The sequence below is a fragment of the Suncus etruscus genome, chromosome 13, assembly GCF_024139225.1.
Source record: "Suncus etruscus isolate mSunEtr1 chromosome 13, mSunEtr1.pri.cur, whole genome shotgun sequence".
In the NCBI taxonomy this organism is placed as follows: Eukaryota; Metazoa; Chordata; class Mammalia; order Eulipotyphla; family Soricidae; genus Suncus; species Suncus etruscus.
Window position 1 is genome coordinate 67,164,846 of NC_064860.1, and position 9,146 is coordinate 67,173,991.

The 9,146-nt window shown below is 38.9% G+C and overlaps 1 pseudogene; it reads left to right on the plus strand.

The window, feature by feature from the left end:
• Positions 1 to 4,145: 4,145 nt before the first annotated feature.
• Positions 4,146 to 8,138, plus strand: LOC126025699 (golgin subfamily A member 4-like; annotated as a pseudogene).
• The last annotated feature ends 1,008 nt before the right edge of the window (positions 8,139 to 9,146 follow it).

A 9,146-nucleotide genomic window follows, 5' to 3' on the forward strand; every position in this document is an offset into this window, starting at 1 on the left:
GCTCAAGTGGGTACAATTTGACCTTGAAGTAGATATGGACACTTTTATTGCTATAAATTAGATAGGAACTTAGAGACAGAAAATGAGCAGAACAAAAACAACTCAGATATGTATGGAAATATATAAGCCAATAAGATTAATGCATAAAATGTGTCGTATGTTTCAATTAGGAACTTAATTAATGTGTGCAGGTACAGCCTGTGATTTGTATAATTATATAGACATTCAAGTTATTAATTAAAGATTTTGAGAAATTTTTAAGTTTGTAATGAATTTTATTGTTTGGTTCTTAGAATTCGATTATTTTGTGATTTCTGAAAGCATATCCAGAAATATTTTCAGAACACCCCTCAACATGCCTGATTATGGTTCTTCCCATACTGCCTTTATCATATAAAGTGCATCAATTTCTCTATATAGATACAATATGGATCTGCTGCTAACTGAACACACACTTTGATTGTCCTTCCTTATTGGCTTATATAATTCCATACCTATCTGAGTTGTTTTTGTTGTTTCTCAACATAAGATAAAGAAAAGTAGATCCAACTGGAAATAAGCATTTTCCCTTTCAGAATCAATTAATGGATGCTGGAAACTGGGACAGTCATGTTACTTTGGGTCTCTGGAGGATCAATGCACTGGTTATCAGCATTTTCTACCAATTTTATTTTTGGCTTTAAAGCCACCTGGCTCTGTGCTCAGTATCAACATCTGGTCATATTTCAGGATCCAATGCTGTACTGGAGATCTCTTCATGTAGGCCACATGCAAGGAAAGTGCCCATCCACTGGACTACCTCGCACACACTCAATACTCTCTTCCTCTTTTTGGTGATTACTTGTGTAGAAGTATTGGTAGTTATTGCATTTTGAATAAAACAATAATGTTATCACTATAGTATTTTAGTAAGTGACCACGTGTTGTGGTGTCCTTGCTTTGAGACTTGGTCATTTATAAATAGCTCCAGGTCAATAGTCACTTCAGGGTCTGGAAATTGCAGAATAAACTGGCTTTTTTTTCCTTCAGGATAAATACATTCAATCACTTTGTCATTCACTTTAGCTAAATGCAAATTTATTTTGTACCTTTAGGCATGTTTTCAATTAATTTTTTCATAATTTATTGCTAATTAGGCATCTTGACCACCCTTTGACCTCATTAGGGAAAATTTATTCACTTGGTTCTGACTGCTGACATTTGGTCTCATTATTTGTGAAGCCTTTTATCTATCTCATTGCTATCAGTGAGCTCTGTTTAATCACTTTTTACCATTTTCTTGGGTGTACCAATGGAGTAATTAATGTCTCCTAAGGATGCTTTTGCCCTTTACTCAGCTGCATTTCTTTTTTAAACTTTTTTTTAAATAGAGGCCACACCCAGTATCCTTAGGGGCATCCCAGACCAATGAATTTTGACCAGGATATTTGGTCCTGATATTTTTTTTTGTGCTTAATTGGCAGAGCTTGTTTGATGACTATTGTTGGCAGTGCTGGAGATAATATGGCCATAAGTTATGTAATGTTTGCAATTGAGTGCGTGGTCTCATGTATGGCAGTATGTGTTCTAATACTTGAGCCATAATCACAACTTGTGTTTATATCCTTGAATCATGACACATCCTCCTTTGTTAAACTGTGGGTTGCAAACCCATGTAAATGATTGTGTATGTCATAAAAAGCTTGAAAAACTTGACAACATTAAAAGGTTTGTAAATGCACAATGACCAAAAATTAATTCAAAATCACTTGAGTACTATATCTGGTGTATTTCTGACAGTGTTAATCTGTTAAATTTATTGGAAAAAAAAAAGAATAACCAAGGGAAAACATTTTGAAGTCTACATTCCTCTACTTACCAAATTTCATGCCCCCAAATAAGAAAAGTGCTTCTGAATAATTTTTTATTCGATTATTCTTTTGATTTTCTTCCCAAGATCAAAACCCTTCATGAATCAATTATGGGACTAGCCTCTTGTTCCTTCTTATACTTATGACCAAGTATTGTAACTAGTTTAAAATATAATCTACTTCTTCTTTAATCTAGTCCAAGAAAAATTTTGGAGAGTATGTTAATTTACCACATAAGGTATAATAGACATAAGATGATATTAAGTGCACTGAAGGGGGTGCTGAAGCAGTGGTGTGGAGCAATAAGGCGTCTGCTTTGCTGGTGCTAGCCTAGAACTGATCACGGTTCAATCCCCCGGTGTCCCCCATATGGTCCCCCAAGTCAGGAACGATTTTTGATGCATAGCCAGGAGTAACCCCTGAGAGTCACTGGATGTGGCCCAAACAAACACAAACAAAAAACTAAAATGTTCGATAAAGGACCAATGGCAAAATAGGCAACAACACATGAGAGTGTGTAAAACAAAAATATATTTTAATTTTGCATCAGGTTTATGATCAAACATTTTTAATATTTTAATTAAAATGTTTGTCCTTTGGTGTAGAAATCAAAATTTTAATACTGTTTTTAAATTATCATAATTGTTATTTCCAATATCATCATCATAGAAAAATAGTGATGATAGCTGGATTGAAAGAACATTTGAGAAATATATTAAACTTGCTTATTTAAATATGCTACAATAGGGGCTGGAGCGGCCGCAGAGGTAATCTGCTTTGCTGGCGCTAGCCTAGGACAGACCGCAGTTTGATCCTCCGGGAGTCCCATATTGTCCCCCACATCAGGAGTTATTTCTGATGCATAGCTTGGAGTAACCCCTGAGTGACACCAGGTGTGTCTCCCCTCCCCTCCCCACAAATGTTAGAGCTAGAAAAAAAAAAGTTTTTAAAAAGACATACAGTGTCTTACAGAAAAAAAACATTTTTTTTTTAACTTTTCTGGCTATGTTTCAGAGTCTGTTTTCTGGAAGGTTCAGATGACCAGACACTTAAGCCCTGCTTAAACCGACTTTGAGCATGACCACCTTGGGAAGTGCATAGCTTTAGATAAGATAGTTATTGCCTAAAGAGAACTCCACTATCTGTGAAGGCATTCTGGTAGCTTCAGTAAGTCCATATATTAAGGGTGAGCTGCATAATATGTAACTACTATATGATGTCTTCTTGAATACCTACCCGAACACAAACTCTAAATAAGAATCTATTCCACACAAATTTTGCTATTTATGCTGTAGAGGTTCTCATAATTGGAGAATGTTGAATAGCTCAGAAAAAAATTGTTTTCTTAATTTAAAATTGATATATTTTTCATGATAAGTTGAAGTAATTTTTAGACATAAAATAAATGATTTTCTTCATAATTCAATAGAATACATATTTAATTAATTTTTGTCTTTGATTTAATTTTGGATTTTTGGCCACACAGAGAAATGCATGATTACTTTATGTGGTACCAGTTTGCTGGATTCCCCCCTGTAATGCTATTCCTGAATGTCCTGCCAGATAGAGCCCCATAGAGCAACTGTTTTGGGGATTCTCCTTGAGGTGAAAGGTTCAAAGACACTTGTCCAGAGATGTGGATGAACAGAACAAAGAGAACTAGCACCACTTAAGTGTTTATTTTACAAGTGACTCCAGGCCAGGCTCTCCCTTTTCACACAGAACGCTCTGGTTAAATGAGAGATTATCAGCACCATCTTGTTCCTGAGGTATTCCTAAACCCCACTGTTTATGATTTTCTTCCTGGTATTTTTCTTGCCCCTAGCTATGCTTCTGTACCTCCTGCCATCCTGCACATATTTGTATTCTAGTTCCTATTGTCCTCTATAAGCATTGTTGGCATGGAATATAGTGTCTCTCTTCAATAGCATAGGTTTCATTCTTTCCTGGTTATCAGCTGGGAGAATTGTCCTCAGTCTCAGAAGTTGTATGTGTGGCAATAGTAACATTGACATTTGCCAGCTGATATGGTTGTCATGCAGTTATTGAACTTGGATTGGACATGTGCAAGCACATAAACCCTATGCTAAATCTAAAACTCTGGCTTTACTTTTTTAAATACTAAAACATTTTTAGATGTGTTGGTTTTTATATTAATTTTAAATAAGATATGATAAAATATGTTTTGGGTCATTACCTTTTAGAATATTTAAAGGAACCTTAGAAAAATGTTTCTAACCCCTTCCCCAAACAAGAGAATGTAAGCTAAGTGGTTGCTTGCTTTGTAGAAGAGCAATGTTCAAGAAACTGAAGCAGAAGATCAGCGAGCAGCAGCAGCAGCAGCTGGCGTCTCCTCAGACTTCCTCCAATACTTCAACACCAACAAGAGAAGCAGGACCTCTTCATTTACAGAGCAAGTTGATGAGGAATGCATCTGTTCAGTCCACAAAAGTTTTTGACAATGACCATGGAAGTGAACCAGGGACTCCTCAGTCAGGTGACACTCAGTCCTTCATACAGAGAATGTATGCCTTCCCCGGAGTCTTTGTCAAAGTGCAATAAAGGAATCTCTATTCTGATCCCCTTCTTTTTTTTTAATTTTTTTATTTTAATTATGAGAACAAGGATGCAAAGAAAGAGGACAAGGTAAAGTTACAATGGAAGAACAATACATAACATAATTCTCAGAAGTCTCCTTGCTGATATCCCAACTTTGAAATTTCATCCAAAGAACATTAAGATTGTAACACACTGTAATATTTCTTAACAGCACACAAGGCAATCTAAAGCCATAAAACTTACATAACTCCTTAGACATTATAGGCATAGCATTTTTTTTACATTTCCATATTCATGCATATTAGCTTAAGTTAACCTCAAATCTTAAGTGGGTTCTTTTTAAAGATTAGAGTCAAAGGAGCACCGCAAAAATGGTGTTAGAGTGGCAATTGTTGTTTGCATAGGCCCACTAAAATATGAGGGACCTGGAAAGAAATAACCTTGGTCTAAATACAAAAAGACCCGACCCCTGAAGGTTCCTGGCACAAGACCAACTCTAGGCTCCAGGCAAGCTAGATCGTCCAATCCAAGACATTGTCTGTAGTGCCAACACACTTATATTTTTCACACAGTCTCTGTTGTTGGTATCAAGCTTCTGTATTAAAGATCCTGGAATCTGTATATCCAACATTGAAGTCAGGATGTGGAGCGTCCTCTGGTTTCACCTCACAGTCAAAGTGCAACGCAGGGAGCTCTGTCCTGTAAGCAGGTCGTTGTTGTTGTTAAGTATTCTCAGTGTTAATGGAAGTCTCTTTTGTGCAGGACAATGTCTGAGCAGTGTAGAGTCTTCCTTGGTAGCGGATTGCTTCCATGTGATGCTATAGACCAGCCTGGATGTTTTGTGGATGGCTTCCCTGGTTCAGGGAAATGCCCTTTCTTCTGAGGTCTGTGCCAGGTCGTTATGTCAATGTTCAGGGTGTAAGGTCCCTTTGCACTATAAGATTTGTCTGTACCAATCTCTATTAGATAGGATCTTATTTATATGTATTTTCCCATTTTAATGTGCCTATGCAAAAAAGGAGCAATGCCATGTGGTGTTCTTGGAGCATATGGGGGTGATAAGAACAATTAAGGTTCAATCATAAGCATTAATCTGGGGGACTCTTTCTCTAAGATTCCTTGTTAAACAGCTCAAAAAGAGAAGATGAAAAGTGGTTAGAATCGTCACTATATAAGACAACATTTAGTAAGAATTATAGCTGTCAGAGAAAAAACACAAAATATTCTAAAGAAATACGTGTCCATTTTATGTATCTTGAAACAGTTTGGGGTTGTAACACACAATACACGCCTTTGGTCTGTGATAAGGCTTGTACACTACTGATTAAAAAGAGTAATGTAGATTAGAGATGTTTTGGGGGGGATAGAGAGTAAAGGGATAAAAAAGAGCTTTGTAGGGATGTGGGAAAGGGCACAATACAAAATAAAGATTCTGGATACGTAAAACGTAACATAACAGTAAGGAATACTCTTAATACATCACGCCCCCGCGCGGTTCTGTAGTTTTGGGATGCATAGGGAGGGATTTCTCCCCCCTCCCCCCAGGGCCCGATTAACCAGGCGTGGCCCTGAAGACCCACCAGGTTTGGGGGGATCTTGGTCCCCTGGACTAGGAGTTCAGCCCAGGGGGCCTGTGGCTAGCTGTCCTACCCAGAGCCCCCAACATACCAGTCAAAGACCCAGAAATCCTGGCATGTGGAGTGTTCTGAGCCCAGCTGCGCTTCTGTAGTTTTGGGATGCATAGGGAGGGATTTCTCCCCCCTCCCCCCAGGGCCCGATTAACCAGACGTGGCCCTGAAGACCCACCAGGTTTGGGGGGTATTCTGATCCCCTTCTAAAGAGCCTTTGGCACAGACGTCTTCCAGAGAGTCACTGAATCAATTTGACCTCAACTCTGATGCTGTGGCCTTTGATCCACCCTCTGATCTGGAAGGTGAAGCTGAAAACTCACTGGGGGAATTTGGACAATCTCAGCAGAGAACATCTGATTCAGTGGTTGCGAAGAATGGAGAGAAGGTTGAAGAAGCTTGCTAAAGCTTATCAAACTCTGCAGAGAAGAAAAAGGTACATGGTATTAAGTCAGAGTCAGGATACATCACTTCGAGAGTTGCATAATTAAGAGAGGAATGTGAAATGGACCAGCAAGCAAAGAAACATCTCCAAGAGGAGTTTGATGCATCCCTTGAGGAAAAAGATCAGAATATCAGTGTTCTCCAGACCCAGGTTGCTCTGCTGAAACACAGGTTACGAAATGGCCCTATGAATTTGGACTTACAGACACCACTTCTTTAGGTGGAACCTCAAGCTGATAACATTTTAGAGAGGCCCGAGAGTGATACAGAAAAAAATAGTGGTGGAAGATGAAGCTTCTGCTAAAACACTGGAAAGTGTCAAGCGCCAAGAGAATTTATTGCAGCTGTGTAAGAAAAAAGTCCAGAATCATAAGGAGCAGAGTACACTATTAACCAGTGAAAAAGAAGCACTGCAAGAACAACTAGATGAACAACTTCAAGAACTCGAAAATATGAAGGAGCATCATATGGCTGAGAAGACCAAATTTATCACTCAGTTGCGTGATGCAAAGAACTTAATTGAACAGCCTGAACAAGATAAGGGAATGATAGCAGAACAAAGCACCAGATGCATGAAACTCTAGAAATGAAAGAAAAAGAAATTGCTCAGCTTCGAAGTCGCATCAAACAGATGACAACTCAAGGAGAGGAGTTACGGGAACAGAAGGAAAAGTCTGAAAGAGCTGCTTTTGAAGAACTTGAAAAAGCCTTAAGCATAGCTCAAAAATCAGAAGAAGCATGGAGAAAAATGAAGGCAGAAAAGCATGAACAAATCAAAATGATTGAAAAAGCAAGTAAGAAAGAACGTCTCAATCTTCAACAGGAATTAAGTCGAGTGAAACAGAAGGTTGTGGATGGCACCAAAAAATTCTCAGAACAAATAGCAAACCTACAGAAGCTTCAGGAAGAGGAGCTGGCTAGCAAAGAAGAAAAACTTGTTGCAAATCAGCCCTTGATGGGGTTGACTGATGGAGGGATGGAGGATGAGGTCTTTCCCCTCCAGCTCCAAGCACATGTCTGCCACCCTGTTCAGCCGGTGGTTCTGAGGTGAAGCATCGGGTAAAAGGCTAGAAGTCAGGCTTGTGAAAATATTAGCTTTATTTGGTGGACAAGACTGAAGTCAAAAGTCTCAGCATCAGTTCCAGCCAAAAAGCCCCCCGCCTTCCACAGACCCTTGCTTTTATCCCCCAGAATCAGGTACCACCCCATGATGGGAGCAGAATCAGGTACCAGCCTAGGGTGGGAGCAGAATGCCAGGTCACACCCTAGGGTAGGGCACAATCACCGATCAGGGTAGGAGCAGTAACATAATAATCCCATTGAAATGTTTACATACACAACAAAACTGACCACTAGCTTTCAGAAAAAAAAGACCAGGAGCTTCCGGAGCAAATGAAAGCAGCTCTTGAAAAAAGTCAGAGTATTGAAGATCACCCACACGAAAGAACAGCAAGAATTGCTGACTCTAGGAGAGTTAGAGTTGCAGAAAAAAGCAATTCTCACAGAGAGTGAAAATAAACTTTGGGACCTTCACCAAGAAGTAGAGGCTTATAGAACTACAGGAACAGGAAGATCTTGAGTTGAAGCACAATTAAACATTAAAACAGCTAATGAGGGAGTTTAATACACAGCTGGCACAAAAGAAACAGGAGTTGGAGGTGACCATAAAAGAAACCATAGATAAAACCCAGGCTGAGCTTTTGGAGAGCCATCAAGAAGAAACAAATAAGTTACGTAAAAAAATCGCAGAAAAAGAAGATGATCTGAAAAGAACAGAGAAAAGATATGAACAAATCCTTGATGCTCATGAAGAAGAAATGACTGCAAAAGTGATGGATCTGCAGACTCAACTTGAGGAGCTTCAAGAGAAATATTAGCAAAGACTTTAGCAAGAAGAGGCAAACCAGGGCCAGAGAGATAGCATGGAGGTAATAATTAAGAAACTCGACACAACTTGCACAGAAGACTATACTAGTCAGTGATTCCAAGTTAAAAGAGCAAGAGTTTCAAGAACAGATTCAGAATTTAGAAGACCGTTTGAAGAATACAAAAAGAATGTATGTGAGGCAAATGTAGAGACATCCTATAAAGGTGGCAATTTATATCGTTCTGGTGGCTCACTCTTAGGTGAACCTACTGAGTGTAAATATTTGCAAAAAAATATGAGTATATGATGGGTCATGAGACTACAACCATGGCAAAGGTTATAACCACTGTGCTCAAGTTTCCTGAGGATCAGACTCAGAGAATTTTGGAAAAAGAGGATGCTCGGCCTATACTTCACCTTGCAGTGGTATCTTCTGAGTAAACCATCAGTCTATGCTTAGTTAGCATGTGTCTTGGCTTCGACATTCATCTTGATGAGTCCGGAAAGTGACAGTGGGCTAGAATGAAAATCTGCACTTTGCTGATCTTTGAGAATGAATCTGTCATCTGGGGCCCCTTTTGGGACAAGCGATGCTTGGACATTGGCCCACAAATACATGCAGGCTGCTGCCAATAAAGTAGAAAGATTCAGTTCTGACGTGGGGACAGTAATTACTTTTTATTTTCTTCAGTTGGGAGGGGTTTCCTGTTTAAAACTTTTTTGAATAACTTCACCTAATTTATGGGCTCACTCAATGTTCCCTTTTTAGTTTTCATTCATCTTTTCCCTCTTTTTAAA